Genomic DNA, 19,914 nt, shown 5'->3' with positions numbered 1-19,914 from the left:
TCTTAATGATACTGAGGCTTTTCTAGATCGTGCTGCTCCACCACTCCTCCCTGAGGTCATTCTCAACTCATCCGTGTTCTCATGACTAAGGATAGACAAATGTGCAGATGCGTGTGGGGGACAAAAAAGAGAATGAAATGACCTCAAATGCTGCAGTGCACATGTGGATTTTCCCAGGAAGAATTTGAGAGAAAGTAAGCTCTAGATGACAGATGTAAGTTATGTTTTTCACATTTTTTTAGAAGATGCTCAGAAACTAAGGAGAAAAGGACCTGAATTAATTCCATTTGTTTAAATATCCTTGTGCCTTTTACATTCTGCTTTCCTTATGGTTGGCAGACTTTGAGAGTATTTTAGAACTGTGTGGTCTTTTTTCTTGCCTTGGGCAAAAAGTTTTAAATAAAGAAATAATTCACATAACCTTCTTTGGGACTCGCATATTTTTTCTTCTCTAGGAACATGAACTCACATGCAGAAGGTACCAGACTGCTGTAAGGGAAGCCTCCCTTTTAATATGTTAGGTCTCTGCAGTTGTGAAACTCCTAATATTCACCTAAAATTTCTCCAGATGAGTGTTTGATTTCTTAATGCCAAACTATTTCCTGAAGTCAGGTGTTACCTCTTGATAAAGACAGTGGCGTTTGTTTTTGGAGCAGCTCACTTTTCAGCTGCAAGAACTCTGAAGCCATATTTTTTGATAGAGGACAGCACCCTGGAAGACTTGTGGTGTGTTTTTCGTTCTCTAGGAAGTCACTGAATCATTCTTCTGCACCTTGCTGTCTGCTTTAGACATTTGAAATGTTAATGCTCTGGAAATTACTACTTTGGGAATTAATTAGGTTTGGAGGTTCTCCCATGAAGATGATCTGATGCAGACTTTTTATAGGTTTCAATGGTGGTAAATGCTTCATATTTGTAAAACTGTATTAGCAATGAAGGGTTCTATCCAGAAGAGAAGGATTTTCCATTTTTAAGATTAAAAACTATCTTGTAAGAGCCAGCATACATCCTGGTCTTGGTATATTTTATGTTTTGACTTTCAGAGTTAAACATGTGTAAGTTGTGTAAGTTTCTGTTTTCATTCTTGGCTGTTATTAGGGGATGCTGTGCAACTTCGGGACAGGGAGATGATAGGTAAGAGCTGCTCAGCCAGCAGAGAACCAGAAGTCTGTTTTTAAAGCTTCTGGCCTTTTATAAATAGTTTTGCTCATAACATTCCAAGTACTGTGTTCTGTTCCGCACGTTTGACAAAATACAATGCGCTAAAGCAGAGAACATCTCCAGAATCATTTTGCAGGTATGTTTTTCTGCAGTTTCAGTCTCAGTAATAATAAAAAAACTTGCAGTTGATAGTAAAAATTTTGAGAGAGTTTCTGTATATTGCTTCATATAAGGTTCATGGGCACCTTATATGAGGAGGAGGTGAATGTAAAATAAAGAAAAGACATTAAAAGGAATTGAGGAATAAAAGGAGTATGGGTTTTTATCCTTTTAAGTAAGGCTGTGTAATCAGTAAGTCTATAGCAAGCCAGTATATTTCAGTGCTGTAGCTGTGAAATAAATACTAGCATTTAAGCATTAATCTTGCAAGGGCAGCATGCCTCATGCCCCAGCTCCTGCAGCTGACGAGGGCTGTGTGTAGATGTCACACTGTTGTGTGGGGGCCGTGGTTTCCGGAGGGAAGGGGTCCCAAATAGTGGGTTTGATGAGTGTGGGAGACTGAAAGTTTCAGGAATGGGAGACTTAGAAAAAGCAGTGGTGGGGGAGGGAAGAGTGAGCAGCTCATGCCTTGGTGAATGGCTGCCTACCTGCTGCTACCTCACCCAAGCTGTTTCTTCCCCTGCAGCACCTCATAGCACCTCAAGGGTGCTATGATCTAGCTATGTTAACTTCCATGTGTAAAAGATGATGCTTATCTACAGTTCTCTGAATGGAACTTCAGTAGGCAAGCCGTGACTGATCATATGTGAACAAACCAAAGCAAGCATAAGGTTTTCAACAACAGGAAAACTGTCCTTGGTGGTACGTGTTTGTTACACTTGGATGTTAACTCTGACAGCGCATGACAAGAGACATGAATTTAGCAATGGGTCAGTCAACCTGAAGCACTGACTGAAACAGTCTCTCCTGTTTGCTGGTGTCCAGAAGGTGGAAATCTGCAGCTGAATGGCTTCAGGTATGCTGCCTCATCAGAGGGACAGAAACATGCATGCCTAATACCTGATGTGTGGTTTGTTTAGCTACCTATTTTAGGGTGAGAGAAATTGGCTCTGGAAGCCTTTCTTCCCTTGGGCAGTAGGGAAGGCCTTAGGTGATGGGCTCAGGTGTACAGCTGCCCAAGTTGTCATAGAATCATATCATAGAATTATAGAATGGCCGAGGTTGAAGACAATCATCATGATCGTCTAGTTTCAACCCCCTGCTATGTGCAGGGTCACCAACCGCCAGACCAGGCTGCCAGAGCCACATCCAGCCTGGCCTTGAATGCCTCCAGGGATGGGGCATCCACAGCCTCCTTGGGCAACCTGTTCCAGTGTGTCACCATCCTCTGTGTGAAAAGCTTCCTCCAAATACCTAACCTAAATCTCCCCTGTCTTAGTTAAAAACCATACCCCTTGTCCTATCACTATCCACCCTTGTAAACAGCCGTTCCCCCTCCTGTTTATACTCTCCCTTTAAGTACTGGAAGGCCACAATGAGGTCTCCCTGGAGCCTTCTCTTTTTCAAGCTATAAGGGGACTAGTCAGCTGCCTCCATCTGATCAGAGAATGTGTGTCAGGTTCACTTCTGTTCCCAGGACATGTACTATTTCCCAGTGACAGAGCCACCCTACTCTTTGGCTTCAGTACTTCAGCCTTTTTCATGATTTTGTAATTTTGTGTAAAGACATTTAAAAAGTTCTGCTTACTTGGAAAATTGGATAAGGTTGTTCAGAGAAGCAGCAGGAGTCAAGAGGAGTAAAGGGAATGGTAAAATATCCAACAAATACTGATCTAGTGTTACTAGCAAGTCATATTTCTAACGTTGGGCAGTGTGAGTTTATTTTAAATGAGATTTGAAGCAGTCACAGAATCTGCAGCCCACCAGATTTAGATTCACCTCACCTAACTTTGACACCAATGTGCTGGAGGCTATTTCGACATAAGAAAGTAATTTGGAGCAGCAGGAGCTGATCAGTAGATGAAAATCATGAAACCAGTCATTACTGTGGGCTTCCGTGACCCCGCTGGGGGTTGAAGCGTGCTTGGTGTGCTGCTGCAGACGGGCTTCTTGTTCAGCCTCCTCCAAAGGCAACCTGGTGTGTGTGCATCTCAGCTCTGCTGGGAAGAGGGGTGTGCTGGCACTTCTCCAGCAGCGGCCTTATTGCTGTGGGTTTTCTCCAGAGTGGGGCACGTGGTCTGTCTCTTAGCTGTGAAGAATAAGAGGAGCAGCATCTCTAGGCACGTGCAGGGATGGTTCTGCTCTCCTGTCTCTCTTCAGAGAATATTCCAAGTTGGAAGGGACCCATAGAGATCATCAAGCCTAATTTCTCATTCCACACAGGACCATCGTGTTTGACTGCATTTGAAACTTAGGGCCACCGAGCTCTTAATTAAGGCACTTCGGCGTTTAAAGCTGGTGTGGAGCAAAGCTCAATCCAGCTGCCTGAAGAGTGCTAGAAAATTGCTCTAATTGCCATAGTCACAGCCTGTCAGACCCATCTTGCCCATCTACGCCCACTGCACTGTCTGCTCTGATTTCTTCAGAGGTGTGCTGTGCAGGCGTACCTTCCACTGTGCCTGCCTGTTCGTGGAATCATAGAATCACTGAATCATAGAATGGCCTGGGTTGAAAAATGCCACAATGATCATCTAGTTTTGACCTCCCTGCTATGTGCAGGATCACCAACCACTAGACTAGGCTGCCCAGAGCCAGTCCAGCCTGCTTCCAATGGTTCAGTATGGTGCCTGGCTGCACGTGCCCTCAGTGCAGGATCCAGCTCAGCAAAAGATAAGATTATCGGTAAGCTCTTCTTTGATGTTGCCCTGAAGGAGCAGACTGAACTGGATGCAGAGACCTTACAGAATGAAGTGGACAAGGTGAAGGCTCGGCTCTCTATGAAAGGGAAGGAAAAATGGGAATACCAGGCCATCGTGGATAGGCTGTGGGATGGACATTTGCAGTACCACAACAGAGTTGCTTTAGAAGGTGCTGGGAGAGACACAGAGATGCTGTGTTCCTCCCTCAGGAAACAGGTGAAACTCCTGGAGAAGTAGCAGGAGGATAACAGAAGATCAGAAGAAGAGGCCTGCCACCAGCAAAGCAATCTGAGAACCATGGAGTGGATTGAATTGTTGTTTCAGAGACAGTAGACTGAAGTGGAAGAGATGTTCAGAGAGATGGGAGATGGGCAGGCAGCAGTAAAGCAGCTTGCTATCTACTGTGTCTCACCAAGGAAGGAATATGTGAACTTGAAGGAGACTTGGAAGATGTCTGGTGAGATGGCAGAGAACCAGAAGGAGTTATTCTCTGTCAACAGTAAGCTGCAGAAAACAGTTTCAGAGTTGGATAAGACAAAGGAGGAGTTAAAAAGCACGCAGAAGAATCTGAAAAATGCAGACATGGGAGACCCCAAGTTTGAGGAAGATAGACATCTATAACCAGAGACACTCAGATGATTCATCTTTTGCAGTTCCATAGGAGTGGGTCTTTCAGCATCCAGAGCTCCGTTACTAAGCCCACAGCAATGAGATTGATCTAGATAATGTTTCTGATGTGGATACCCCTGCAAATCAGCCCTGCAGGTCTCCTTTAAGCCTTGCAAAAAAGGCAGAAGCTGGATTAAAAAGCAGCTTCCAGTGGTGAATCTGCTAAAGAAGGCTTTAAGGGAAACAGTGGAGAACTGGGAGCATAATCTGGAGGGTGAGACTTTTAACAGATTCCTGCCAGCATCCATCAGGAATTCAGGATCCAAGAATCGTAAATTGGGTAGCTTGCAGAAACGTGGGCAAGGTGAGGTTGGGGTGCGATGGCTTGAGAGGTAGAACCAAGTTTGTTGAGCCTACAAACCCTTCAGAGCTCTGTCTCTTAGCTGTGAATAGCAAGAGGAACATCTCTAGGCCAGCATCCATCGCTCCCTCTGAACTGTCCTCCAGCATCAGCTGGGCCAGGCTAAGTGCTTCGCTGCAGTGAGGTCCCATGCCCCCAGAAACAGCAAGACTGAATGTACTTCCCAAAGCCTACCTGAGCAAAGTCCTGGCCCTTCAGCAAGCCAGTAGCAGACCAACCCTCTACCTAGTACACTGACTGGTTCATCCTCGTTTCAGCCCTCTTCTTTCCCATTTCCTCGCAGAATAAACAGGGTGTTCTTATCTGCTGGTATGCTTGGAGCTCTGCAGTTGTTGCTGCTCTTGGGCTCTGCAGGTGGAACCGCGCCTCTGGGACACAGCCGCGAGCTGGAGCTGCCGGAAAGAATCTGGTGTCTGTCTGCAGCTGGGGCAGCAGCTGGGAGCACAAGCGGGGAGAGAAGGGACCTGGAGCAGTGCTGTAAATGGTGCAAATGTCCCTGCATCGTGCGCAGGGCATGGCTGCTCCCAGCAGTGATGCTGCAGCACGGCTGTGCCTGCTGTCATGCCACTCATTGTCCCTCTGAGCTCTGGGGCACCTGTGCCAAGCCAGGGTGCCTCACTGTGCCTTGGGTAGGGACATGGAGCCTGTATCTAGCACTGGGATCATGGATCAGGGAGGAGGGTGTTGGTGAGCGCTATCCCATGTGGAAGCAGAGAGGTTGCTGTGCTGATGACCTTTCTTTCTGGTCTGCATGATGTGACTTCTTTGTATGAATTTCTGTTTTTTAATGTAACTGTAAGCATTTTTTTTTGTTGTTCTTTTGTGCATTGGTAAAAATAAATAAATAAATATTCTTTGTTACAGGAAAGACATTGAGATCCTGGAGTATGTCCAGAGAAGGGGGCAGTGAATCTGGTTAGGGTCTGAAGTACAAGTCTAATTGAGAATGGCTGAGGGAACTGAGATGGTTTGGAGTGGAGAAGAGGATGCTTAGGGGGTCATTATTGGTCTCCCTGGAAAGGAGGTTGTAGTGAGTCACTCTCTTCTGTCAGCTAACAGCAATAGATTGAGAGTGAATGGCCTTACAGTGCATCACAGGACATTCAGGTTGGATGTTAGTAAATACTTCTCAGAATGAGCAGCGATGTGTTGGAATTGGCTGCCCAGGGAGGTGGTGGAGTCATAGTCCCTGGAGGTGTTCAAGAAGAGTGTGGATATGGCACTGAAGGACGTGGTCTAGTGCAGTCACAGGCATGGGTTGTGGATGGACTAGACGATCCTACTGGTCTTTCTGACCTTAATGATTTTATGAATTTGTGGTCCTGTGTTGTAGCTCTCTGTTCTCAGTAATAGCTGCAATTTAAGATTTGTTGAACATTTACTTCTAGAACCCAAATTCACAAAAAAAGTGCTCCTTCCACTTCTCAGAAAGGGTAGAGGTCTTATTTTATTTACTTTACACTGCACTGGGTTTGTTTTTTTTCTATATCTGGCATTCTTATTTGGCCTGAATATTACCCTATGAACAGATGAATGATTCATTGTTGTGCCCAGAGGAAGATGCTTTTTTTTTTTCCTATGAATAACGTTACAGAAGTTGCCTTTTCTTTTTCTTCTTTTCCCCTTGGGAATTGCTGCTGCTTAGAAAATCCACCAAATGGAATGCGGTTATGTAAGAGATGAATCTAGCCTTGCTGCATGCTTGCTGCATCTCACTGGAGGAGTCTCAGCATGATGTGCAATGCAGGTGATTTCCAATTAGAGTGTACCCATATATGGAGGACTGTCACTTGAGCCCCCCTCTCATGGACAGTGTCTGTGTCCTGCGTTGAGTGCGTGTGTCAGTGCTGCAGTATCACCTAATTTCCTACTTCAGAAATGTAGAATATCCTGAGTTGGAAGGGACTCAAGAGGATCACAGAATCCAACTCCTGGCTCCAGAGAGAACCACCCCAAAATCAGACCATATGATTGAGAGCATTTCTCGAGCAATTCTTGAACTCTATGATCTCAGTGCCATGACCACTGCCTTGAGGAGCCTGATTCAGGGCTCGACCACCCTCTGGTGAAAAAGCTTTTCCTGACACCCAGCCTCTCTTCCCATGACCTGCAAGCAGGATGTGTGAATCTTATTGTGAATCTTGGACTGACAGTTCTATACGTTGTGTATCTGTTGTTTGTGTCATAGTCAATCCCCTTTCTTTCTCTAGTCTGATAAATGGGTCAGAGAACTATGTAATGAGAGTGTGTTTACAGTGCTCTCTATGGATGTTATTGATGCCTCTGGACGAAGGGGACAAGGAAAGATGACATAGGCTGTCATGAAGGGCTTAATTTGAATTAAATCAAACCCAGAATAGTTAATGCTGTGAAGATCTTGGAATAGGAGTGTATTTCAGATTTACAAGGCACAAGTTAGCATAATGGCTAACTGCCTTAAGTGGCCTGTTGTATGCAAGAGGATATTTTTTGCACGCTGAATCACACAGAATCACAGAATGGCCTGGATTGGAAGGAACCGCAAGGATCATGAATCTCCAACTCGCCTGTCACAGGCAGGGCCACCAACCTCCCCACTTAATACTAGACCAGGCTGCCCAGGGCCCCTTCCAACCTGGCCTTGAACACCTCCAGGGATGGAGCATCCACAGCCTCTCTGGGCAGCCTGTTCCAGCACCTTACCACTCTTACCACTCGCATAGTAAAGAACCTCCCCCTGATGTCTGATCTAAATCTTCCCTCCCTCAACTTAAAACCATTTCTCCTTGTCCTGCCATTATCTACCCTTGTAAAGAGTTGACTCCCTTCCTGTTTGCAGGCTCCCTTTAGGTACTGAAAGGCTGCAGTGAGGTCACCCCGCAGCTGAACAAGCCCAGCTCCCTCAGCCTGTCTTCAATGCTGCATCGAGTTCTGAAATTTAACTAATACATTTAATGACTATTTCCAATATAGACGGGTGATACTTCATTGTGTTGGTTCTTCATTTCCCTGTGACTGTTTTCTGGTGTGCAAGAGATCGATTGCCAAAGTGGATTAATGCCTTCCACATCTGCACTTCATAGTTCAGATCAAAAGCAAAGCAAGCCATACGTGTTTTGAGTGGCCATGTGCGCACATCATAAATACTGCTGCACAATCTGGCCTGCTTAGAGAATTAAGAGCTCCTATTTTGCGGGAGAGATTCAGTGCTAAAATATTAGTATTTCATAAGCACCGCAGATTTACCCTCAATTACATTTTTTCAGATTAATCCCCAAATCATTCTCTGAGGAAAATTTTTCAGTCAGACCTCAGCTTTTTGCTGCTTTTAAAAAGATGCTCTGTGTTAAACTTTGCCAGTTTTATAGCCGCTGGGTTTTAAGGAGTGCAGTTGGCTGGCAGTTTTCCAGCCAGCCCAGCTGCCTTGGTAAGAGCTGTGCAGGTCTGCAAAGTGTGGTGTGGGCTCCTTTGTTAAATCCATTACTCTCGTACTGAGAGGGTGAGAGAAACAGGTATTAACTGCGGTGAGGGCTTCATTATTTGAGAGCTTTCTGCCTTTTCATCTTGACCTTCCAAAATTATCTCCTCTGCTGGGGTACCTCAGGGCTTTTTTTCCCTCTAAAATTCCTCACGGCTTTCAGGTGTTAGCGAGCCTGGAGGTTTCACTCTCCTTTTTTCAAGGGAGCTGTTGGGGGGGCATGAGTCTGTGTGGCCTCAGCCATGAAGTTGGTGCTGCTTTGTGGAGAATACATAAAAGTCTATAAAAGGGTCCTTCTCTGAGCATCTTCAGGGGATGCAAGCACAGCTGCCTCACCTTTTGGTCATAGCATGGGAAGGATACTATTTCCAGGCCTTCGTAAAAAGACCAGTGAGTGTGGGACAAAGGCTCCCAGGTGTTTATTTTACACGGCTTACTTAGAGGTATGGATGAACAAATATAAAGATTAATGCAAGCAGCGAGCTGCAGGTTGTGGACACTACAGCAAACACAGGCAAGAAAAAATCAATTTTTCACAAATGAAAAAGGAGAAAAAAATCAATAGGGAAAGGGCTGTTATTTTCAATTTAAAACCAGAGGAGCTGAGGTTTGATCTCTGAGTTCATGCTTTCCTGTTCTCATTCACATGTTCCACAGCTCTGTTATTGGAGAACTCCAGACTGAGCGGTAGAGAGATCATTAAATATAAATGGCTAAAAGAGTGTGAAATGCTCCCCATCCTTATTTATTTACTCGTCTTGTCTGCTGGCAGATATTTATACATCTTTAGTTAACTCCTGCAGATGTTAGTTCTCAATACAGGAATATTTGTGTGCACCGAGCTTTCTCTCTGAAGTCCACCAGCCTTTTTCTGGTACGTGTTTTGACAATATTTAAAGCGCAGGACTCAGGCTGTCGTTATTGATCTGTGTTTGTTTCTTTTCAACAGACTGTGATTCCATCTGGCTACCTGATGGTGAGAGTGCCCCACAAAAACATTACCAATATTTTAAGTGGAAGTGCAGAATTTGTCTTTGCAGTGCTGTCTGCATGGGGTCTGGTCCAATACATTGTGAGGGGACCCAAGCGGGATGCTGAGGACCATCTCATCTCCTGTGGATGCAGTGTGCCAGAATGCCACGGCAGGGTGCCAGGTTCTTATGTTTAAAAGAGAAACCAAAATGGTACTTTTTGGGCAATATCTGTAGATTCCATGTGTCCAAACACATCTGCACCAGTATTAACTGTGTGAGAGCTGGGCTGCCCTGCAAATCTGATTATCCAAAGACACAGCCTGATAAGTAGTAGGCAAAACTGTGTGTTGGTGCAGAGCCTTTTCTTATTAAAGGCTCATCATGAAAGTGGAGGGCTTGTTTGCAAGCAGGCACTTGGTAGGTCTTGGCTCAAAAGAGCAAGTGAAAATAGTCATTAGGAAGGTACTGCCAAGTTCATGTAAGATCTGCAAAACAAAAAAATCTTTATCATTGTTTAATCTCTGGTAATTATTTTTGTAGTGTTTTTTTTAATCTTAATTGGATTTGCTTATCTCTGGTATATGACTTCTGCTGTGGCATAGCAAAGGAGTGCAGGGAAATGCACCCGCCATAGCTTAGAGGTTCTGCAAAGGTCAGTGGGAGAAATAAGAGTCCAGTCTGATGTTATGGTTTCACCCTGACAACTCCACCACTCTCACTCCCCCTCCTCAGAGGAAGAGGGAGAGAAAATATGATGGAAAAGGGCTCACGGGTTGAGATGAGGACAGGGGGAGGTCACTCACCTCATAACATCCCAGGCAAAATAGACTCGCTGTAGAGAGATCAATGCAATTTATTGCTTATTGCTAACAGACTAGAGCGGTGAGAAGAAAAAGCAAACTATGAATACCTTACGTCCATCCACCCCATTCTGTCTTCTTCTTCTCGTGCCCAAGGGAACTGGGGCTGTGGTCAGTCCATAATGCTTTGCTACTATTCCTGTTCCACATGAGATGCTGTCCTTCCCAAACTGATCCTGCTTGGTCCTCCCACAGGCTTCAGCTCTCTAAGCACCGCTCTAACACGGCTCTGTACCGTAGGGCCCACCCCTCAGGCACTGCTCCACACAGGTCCCCACAGGCACAGTTCCCCCAGCCTTCCTGCCCCACAGCAGGCTGCTCTCCACGGGCTGCAGCTCTAGCCTGGGGCTGCTCCTGAAGTGGTATACATGGGCTGTGCCTCTTTCAGGCTTCATCCTCTGCTGCTCTGTAGGCTCCTCCATGGCTGCAGGTGGAGATCTGCTTCATGTACTGCCCATGGACTGCAGGGGGACAGCCTGCTCCTCCATGGGCATCTCCTGCACTGTGGGGAACTTCTGCTCTGTGCTTAGAGCACCTTCTGCCCTCCTTCTGAACTAACCTGAGTGATTGCAGGGCTGTTCTTATTTCTCATGCCTCCATCCCAGCTGCTGCTGTGCAGTAGTTTTTGAAAATGCATCTCAAGCTAATTGGTAAAGACTTTTGAACTGAAACAGTAGCAGGTATATACATATAAACTGCAAGCCCGTCAACATATGAGACTGTGTTCCTGTGTTAACCAGACTGTGCAGCTAGGCAAGAATACTGTGTGTTTCACCATGCATCCTTGTCCATCCTCTACCCTAGAAAGCTGCTACCCAAACCTCACCCGGTGGTAGTTTACCACTTGCTTGCATTTGTTGTGTACTTGAATCCATTCTTTCTCCTTAAGTGACATCTGTTGGAACACTGGGTCTCTTGGGAGGATGAGCACTGGCCAGGGGCTATGGGTAGCATCATCATCAGTGGTTGCAGTGGTGGTGGGAGATGATGTGCTCAAACCCTCAGTTGCCTGTGTGCAGTGTTATTGCGTGGAGAAGTGTCAAAAAAAGACAATTTGATCTCTTGTATTTCTGTTCCTTCCTCTGCAGTTTCTGAGGCTGTGCAAGTTTTCTGTCATCGCAGCTTCTGATGTGGTATGAAATTAAGCTGGCACTTCTAATGAAAAGACATTTGTAGCAGAAATAATCCTTTCCATGAGGTTTGAGGAATGGTTGCTTTATTATTTTAAAACTTTTTTCTTTTTTTTTGCCAAGACTGTGGGAAGGCATGGGAGACGAACAAAAAAAGACAGAATTCTTTGCAGATATACAGAAGTTGAAGTGTTAAGGGATTCTTTCATTATATATGTGTACACATCTGGTTGAGAAAGCAGCCAAAGAGACTGACAGTCTCTGGGACGTTCAGTAGTTGAAGATCAGAAAAAACCAGTAGTGTGCCAGACAACCTCATGTAGAATGTCTTTCCTGCTGAAGACAAGGTAAATAGTATTAGCTGCTCTGTTCAGTCTTGCTATAGAGTGTGTGAACAGGGTTTGAAAATCAAAGGGCACAGCAGCTCAAACTTACCATGTTTCTCATTTCAGCTTTTTAATAAAATGCACAGTAATGCTGTGATTCTGCTGCAGAATGGAGCTTGGTTGGTCTCGTAAAGGACTCAGTCATGGTTTGCTGAGGTTGTCAGCAGCAGCCAGGTACCCTTGTAGCACTGTGGCTGTTGAAAGGTGTTCTGGAGGAGAAAAACAGAAACAGCCCTTGGCTTTAAAAGGAGTCCCCTGGCTTTAACTGGCTGCAGTCCGGTCGGGATTGGAGAAAGCAGGACAATGCGTAGGATGATGTGACACGCTCTTCCTGTGGAGTTCTACTCCTTCCTCAGAGGCTGCAATAGTGGCCACGCATTTGAAAATGCTTTCAAGAAACTGTTCTTCAAGTAAAGCCCGAGTGGTTCCTGTGCCCATGCTGAGCTTGAGCAGAGGTGCACTAAACATTATTTCCTCTGTCTTTCTGTTGATTTACTAAAATTTAGAATAATCAGAAATATGAATGTAGTGAAAATACTACTAATAACTATATTATCTTATTAGTATCCTCATAATCATAGGACATTGGCCAGATTTATATAATATATATTAAAAAGGAAGAAGCCACAAGTTTTACAGATGAGTAGCATAGAAGTTGCATGTTTGTGAATTTTTCCATCCTCTCATTTCTCTGAATGCTTTTTTTCTTCCTCTCTCCACATTTGACTCATCTTCATACCAGTGTCTTGTTCACGTTTGTCTGATGTTTTCTGTTCATCATCCTCTCACCTTTTTGTGTTTCTTTCCATTCTAGTCTCTTGCTAATGAGGATGCATACGAAAGATGCTCTTGTAATTTTAAAACATGTAAAATCAGTAGATATGTTTTGTTTCATTGACTTCACTTCCTGAGAGTGGCCAACTCAGCTTGCAGATTCAGTGGTTTCTGTGAAGAACAGAACAAAAAAAGCAACACAACAAAACAACCAACTACCACCAAAAGAAAGATGTTCTTTCCTATGACCTTCTGAAGCTTCTTAAGGTACTTTGAATTTTCATACTGAAAGAGCTGTACAAGTTTACTCTGTTTCTTCTGAATTTCCTCTCTCCATCTCTTGTTGTTGTCTTCCTACTTTCGCCCATATTTTTTTCCCCACTTGGTGTACTCTGTTTCCTTGCTTCTCTTGCTTATGTTCCATCTTTCTCATGCTGTTCTTCCTTCTTTTGTCTGTACTTCTCCTTCCCCAGGAGAAGGTTACACTTTGGCCACTCCTTTTCTTGAAGGTGACTGCTGCCATTTGCCACGTCCCTCTCTTTGTTTGCCTTTGCGGAGAGGACTGTGCTTTTCTGCAGTTTTATGTTTCATTGCATGGCTCATAGTCTTCTCCCGTTCATCATATTCATAGAATCATTTAACGGCCTGAGTTGAAAAGTGTCTCAGTGATCACCTAGTTTCAACCCCCTGCTATGTGCAGGTCGCCAGCCACCAGACCAGGCTGCCCAGAGCCACATCCAGCCTGGCCTTGAATGTCTCCAGGGATGGGGCATCCACAGCCTCCTTGGGCAACCTGATCCACTGCATCATCATCCTCTAAGTGAAAAAATTCCTCCTAATACCTAACCTAAACCTCTCCTGTCTCAGTTTAAAGCCATTCCCACTTGTCCTGTCTTCCTTTTGAGCAAGAAGAATTGTCTAATTTGTCTAAATACTGTTGGAAATAATAGCATTTCTAGATGCTCCTGAAATTTTGTCCAAATTGTCCTTTTGCTAACTCTGGTCTGATCTTCAGAAAGTGGGTGAAATCTTCCATCCCACCATAAAGAGCTTTATTCTCTAGGCATGGAGTCCCAGCTCAGGTTTCTGGGTGCTCGGGCTTGTGGACCATTTGCCTCTGAGCTCAGGGTGGTGATGTGCAGAGCCCAGTGCCACATGCTGGATCTGATTGTTCTGGTCTGTTCTGAGGTGTCAGATAACTTGGAGTCCCCAGGCTGAATAGCTTCCCTTCTAAGCATTGGAGTTTATTGCATGTTTTTATTTGTGGTCCTGGCATTTGGAGGTAATTTGAGATTATGAATAGCTAGTAGTGAAAAATCATTGTGACCATGTCAAAATCAAGCAGTTTGAGCTAGTTTGAAGGGTACTTCATTGCAAAAAAAAAAAAAAAAGAAAAGGAAGCCATAGCTGAGATAAGCACTCTCAGTGAAAGGACCTTAAAAAGGTTGCAGCCAGGAGTCGTAAAGATAGGATGTGTATGGAAGTGACTGGAGACAGTGTTTTACCTTGAACTGTCCATTTCTTTTTATAATCTTACAGCAAAGGTTTAATGTTAAGTAGATGAAAACCCGTATTTCTTTCAAGATCCTCCGTTAAATATGTTCTAGAAGTCTGCGTTTCTGGAAGCTGATAACACTCAGCTTCAAAAATTTATTCTGAGCAGAAATTTAGCATAGGATATTGCAACAAAAGTAAAATTAAAGTGATTCAGGTTTAAATTATCTTCTACCTGTATGAAGGATTTAATAGTACTGCAAAAATTGCATTGCATTGTTCTGCAAAACAGCCTCTGTAATAGCAATGGCACGTTTTCCAGAAGAGTAGTGGTCTGCATTTGACTAGTTGTGGTGAGGCCCTGTGGTGGTGTTTGCTTTGAATTACTTGAGAGGGACCAATTCCCTTAAATAATATGTTTAGAGACCGTGCCAAAGAAAACCTAAGTGATTCTAGGAATGTGTATTGCATTTGTTTAGTAACTTTGTGGTTCATCTCTGTCTCAGTCCCTTTGCTAGACATGCAAGCAAATCTTAGAGGTTTCATTGCAGCTTTGTGTTCTTTTATGTCTGTAATTGGGCACGTAATGTGAGTATGCCTTTTGTGCTGCATACTGTGAGGCAGCACGGAGGTAAAAATTGGAAATTGTTAGGGGGAAGTTCTTTACAAGGAGAGAGGCCCTGGAACGGGCTGCCCAGGGAGGTTGTGGATGCCCCGTCCTTGGACGTGTTCAAGGCCAGGTTGGACGGGGTCCTGGGCAACCTGATCTAAATGTGTATGTTTGGTGGCCCTGCTAGGCAGGGGGGTTGGAACTACATGATCCTTGAGGTCCCTTCCAACCCGGGTGATTCTGTGATTCTGTGAACTGCAGCCAAACACATTCAATTGTACAGAAGCAAAGTACTGAAAACCACCACAGCATATCCTGCCTCTTGTCTCTGACTGCCTGTTCTTTGTTGACTCACCCATTGGCATTGTATTAGATAGTTAAATGTCACTCATGGGCCAATGTAGTTTTCTTTTGAACCACGTCTGTATGTATATCAACACTCTATATTGAGCACTGAGAAATGAAAATGCTCCTGTGGGTTCTTCATCGCCTTTTTATGGAGAGTTCTCTTGCCATTCATTTCGTTAAGGATTGATCCCACTGATGTTAAATGATGGCATATATAGCTCTGTCAACAGCGGGCAACTCCTGAGATGATTTTGGAATTACAGGAAAAATAAAACAATTATAAGACCACAGAATTCAGTGCTACTAACTCATGTTGGTAAATTCTTGTCATCTCTCTACTGAACAAAAATGTAACAGTTGTCTTAAATTCTATTTAAAATGTATGGAGGCATTAAAATAAATATGAATTAAGGAATGCAAGAAATAACTGTGGCTCGAGTGTAATTATTAGTTTTAGTTTTGTAAGTACAGTTTTCTTACCTATATTAGATGATCTAGAAACTGTTTCTGTCACCATCCAGATCTGTTTTGGTCAACTTGCATAGCAGCGGTGACATGAAAAAGAGAGCTGGCAGTTGGAGATGGTGAGTAAACCTTTGCAGAGCTCTGAAACAGCTCACAGTTCTGATGTCAGTGGGAGTCCTGAGTGTCTGACATCTCTTGCAGTCAAATCAGATATTTATGTGTGGAAAAAAGTAAACACTAAGTCTGTAGCATACTGATAGGTTATTCTTGGGGGATTAGATACAAATGCATGATATTAAAAATTTGAGCTAACTGAAACAATGTTTTTCTCCTCCCTCTGGGTGTATTTATGTAGTGTAAGCCTAATCGAAAGTGTCATAAATCAGTTTTTCTCATTCTTGCAGTGAAAGCCAATATGTAAAACTGTGGTAGCCATACTTGTCTCAATACTTTCATGAGTTGCCATATAATAATTAATTTAAACCCCTTCCTTTTACCACTTCAAAATCCATGAGGGTGAAACTAGCTTTATATTTTACACAAAAGTATTTTAGGCAGTGAATCTTCAATGTTAAGCTTTCAGTAGATGAGGGAAGCTCCAACAGTAATGAGTGCAGCATGCAGGCTGTTGTTCATCACTGGTGAAAACGCATAGCTAATGGTGGCAACTGTGTTGAAAAGTAGTATCCTATAGCTAAGAATTTGCTCTGTCAACTAGTGTTGTGCTCTTTGTATAAGCTGTAGTTTCCATGGAAATGCATAGGAGACGTTACTTCCAGTGTGACTTATGTATTTGTTATCTCCCTCCCTCTTCCTTGAAGGATATGGGCTAAATAGAATCATAGAATCATAGAATTGTTCAGGTTGGAAAAGACCATAAAAGATCATCAAGTCCAACCACCACCTAACCATAGTACCCTAACTCTAACAACCCTGCACTAAATCACGGCCCTGAGCACCACATCCAAATGGTTTTTAAACACATCCAGGGATGGTGACTCAACCACCTCCCTGGGGAGGCTATTCCAGTGCTTCACAACCCTTACTGTAAAGAAGTTTTTCCCTATATACAACCTAAACCTAAATGTTAAAGTGTCTAAATTTTGTGACTGTATGTTGCAGAAATGGAGCTGTGTATTCTCTGTAGCAAGAGAATTGATAATAATATGGTGGCTCTCTTAGAAATTAGTTACCATGGCAAGGTTGGTTATGGGTTTGATGTGAACTGTTTTGTTCTTATTTTTCTGTGACACTGCCAGTTGCTCAGCTGCTGCTCTCTTTTACAAAAATGGTAAGTGCTGAGTATCGGTATGACCCAACACACTGAGGGGGGGGTATGGTTGCTTGCCCTTGGGCTTTGCTGTGATCTCTTGATGTGTGGATCATGGAGAGACATGCTGGTGAACATCTTTGCTGTCAGTGGTGGAGCTCCCTTGTGCTCTTCCAGATGTTTCCCAAGGACAGACATGTCCCATGACACTAAGCCAAGTGTGACCATCATGATGCTGAAATAGACAGGATTTTCCAGTCTGCTTTTTGTTCCTACTTTTGTACAAAATTTGGTACACCATTATGAAAAATGAGTATGGACGTTGCTGAAGAATGTTGTAATGCATTGTGAAGTATTCTGGAACTGAGGCACGACCTGGGCACTGTGTTATTGTTCTGAATCTGAGGAACTGTATAATCTAAGGTTGCATAAATTTTGAAGATGAGTGGGAACTGAATGTGTCCTCAGAGACCTCAGTCTAACTTTAGCATAGCAGTATAATAATAACCCTGTATTCTGTATGCAGTTCTGCTGATGCGATCTGTGGAGTCCTGGCTGGTTAGTATCATGTATGTTTCTCAGTGCTTTGTTCACAGATGATAAGAAACTGCAGAAATCTGCTCATCCTTCTGTTTCATCATGTGACTCATATTCTTGATTTGTACATAAAGATCTGAAAGTTGAAATTTCTGTTTGGAAGATATTTTATATCTCAGATGGATTCCAATATGCTTTACATAAACATTTCACACGTGCCTGGAAGACAAGGAAAGTTACCAGTGCAATTATTGTTATTTTGCTTTTTTACTTTTTTAAAGTTTGTATGGTCTTCTTCTGAGCAGTGAACTTGAGCTACTGAAAAAGTATGCATTAATGATGGTGTGATTTTGCAGTCATGTACTTCTGGATGTTCTTTTCACTCGCTTTTCACTACTTTTGTAAAAGTAGTGTCTTTATTGCCATATCAATAGCTATTCCTCATAGAAAAATAGAATTTTAAGATAGGTTGCTCTGCTGTTGTTTAGTCAAGTTCTGATTATCTTCAAGGATGGATGTTTTGTGACCTTTCTAAGTACTCTCTATCCACCCGTATCATGAACTCTTCCTCATAGCTAATCAGAGTTAATTTTGCTTGCTGGAACTTGTATCCTTAGGATCCTGCTGCGTGCTTCTGTGAAGAGTCTGGCTCTGATGTTTTTGTACCCCATTAGGTAGCTGCAGGCAGCAGTAGGATCTCCTTTACACTTTCCCTTCTCCAGGTGGAACAGTCCCTGCTCTCACAGCCTGTCCATGTGCACCATATGCTGCAGTACCCAAACAGACTGATAGCCTACACAGGTTTCATGGAGCTGGTGCCTAGAAGTCAGCAACTAGTAGGTCTTGGAGTAGCTGAGGACTTGGAGTAGCTGAGGTGTTCTGAGTCCATTGATCCAGCTGGTTTCTCACCTGTGTTGCACTCCAGTAGTGGGAGGTGAAGGATGGTTTATCTGACCTGCTCAATGAATCATACGTATTTCACAGTAGAAATATTTCTCTCTTGTAAATCTTGTGGATTTTTTTAGAACGTAAGTCAGAAGAATGATTTCATCCCTGCATCCTCTGGTTCTCTTGGTCTTAAGGGTTTTATTTCAATCACTGTGCCTCTGTCAACCATCTGCAGTGTTTCTGTTCAATTCACATTTTTATATATCCCCACAGACCTTCCTGCCCTGTATTTTCAGGAGAAAACCTGCATGTCTGGTAGTTACAGGAGGCAGTCTTTGCTTTTGAAGGTCATGGTATTTTGCTTCCTTTAACTAATGCTTTCTCCTGTCCTTTTCTTGTTCCACCATGTGCTAATATTTCTCCTCGTTTCCCATTCTGTCTTCTTCTCAATGTTAATCCTTGTTCTTTGAGACTTGGCTGTTTTTCTATTTTCCTTCTTCTAAAATATAAAACACGATGAAATTTTCTGTCTTTGTCAGGCTGCTTCCTTGTGTGTCTCCCCAGTGGTCTGTGTGTGATTTTGGTGACAGAGCTTCCTGTCTGTGTGAGAAAGAAAACCTTCTTCTTGAGCTTGTTCTCACGGGAGGGAATCACTACAAACGGCAAAGCTGGGGCACTGGACTGTGATATCTTTTCAAGCAAAAATTAATGAATAGACCCATTTCAAAGTAAGTAGGAATGGACAGTCACAAAACAGCAGTCAGATGCTAGATTTACCTGCTAATTCTGTGAAAAGAGTCTTATGTAGAAGTATTAGACTGACGTGAAAACACGAGCTCAGCAAAACACATTTAAAGCATGGTTTACCATTTGCTGTATCTTGCAGTCATTTAGTCTTTTCAGAGCAAGGCTGGATATAACCCCAGCTTTATACTCTAGGGATCAATTGTGTCTTGCATAGTTGCAGTAACCAGTAAGTTAATACTCCCCTGTTTTCATTTCTGAGTAGCAGAGGAAATACACATGCAATAGAGAGAGTTGCATTAAATATGTATTCATTGCCATTCTCTAATTTTCAGTAGTATTTTGATTCTTCTTGCTCTCTTTGTGCTATTACCTTTTCATTACTGCTAGTCTTCCCTTGTTTTTCTTAAGTATGTATTGATGTTTCTTCCCACCTTTAAAAGCAGTGTGCTATGTGACTATAAAACATGAAGATAATTAAAAGATATGTAATTTCTGATGGCTTTATTAATCTTGTTTTCAGGCAGTACATCTCCATAGCACAGTCCAGAAATGAAGCATTCTGTCTGACAGTTGCCCATTAGAGTACATCTATAGATCCAGGAACTGTAATGGCTAAAAACTATTTTATGGTCAAATTGTAACATGAAAAAAACAGTTTGCAAAGCTTTCTGTGTGGAATGTAATAAAACCTAGTATTATTTGTGATGGCTTTCTGAGTGTGACTAAGCTGGTGTAACCAAATCCTAAGAGATCAGGGACATTTAGAAGTACCTGTACATAGAAATAACACCTTTGATATGTGGTTAATTTGAGAGCATCTGCGTTTCTGTGTGTCCTTTTGCTGTACTACAAAGATTTTTATTTTAATAGTGAAAACAGTCTTGTTTTGAGTATATGCACAACTGTTTGTTGCTACTGTATAGCT

The 19,914-nt window shown here is 43.1% G+C and overlaps 1 protein-coding gene and 1 pseudogene across 2 annotated transcripts in view; both read left to right on the top strand.

Annotated features, from left to right (window-relative positions):
* KLF12 (KLF transcription factor 12) overlaps positions 1-19,914 on the top strand; it is a gene marked incomplete at its 3' end in the record, with an annotated part of 258,378 nt that overhangs the window by 41,099 nt on the left and 197,365 nt on the right. The gene's annotated exons all lie outside the window — the stretch shown is intronic.
* On the top strand, positions 3,941-5,172 carry LOC306948311 (E3 ubiquitin-protein ligase TRAIP pseudogene; annotated as a pseudogene). Its single transcript has one exon. The product of its transcript is annotated as an E3 ubiquitin-protein ligase TRAIP pseudogene (transcript).

This window comes from Tetrao urogallus (genome assembly GCF_951394365.1).
Source record: "Tetrao urogallus genome assembly, chromosome: 1".
In the NCBI taxonomy this organism is placed as follows: Eukaryota; Metazoa; Chordata; class Aves; order Galliformes; family Phasianidae; genus Tetrao; species Tetrao urogallus.
The sequence above is the reverse complement of the archived record's forward strand: the minus strand, read 5'-3'. Positions and strand labels throughout refer to the sequence as shown.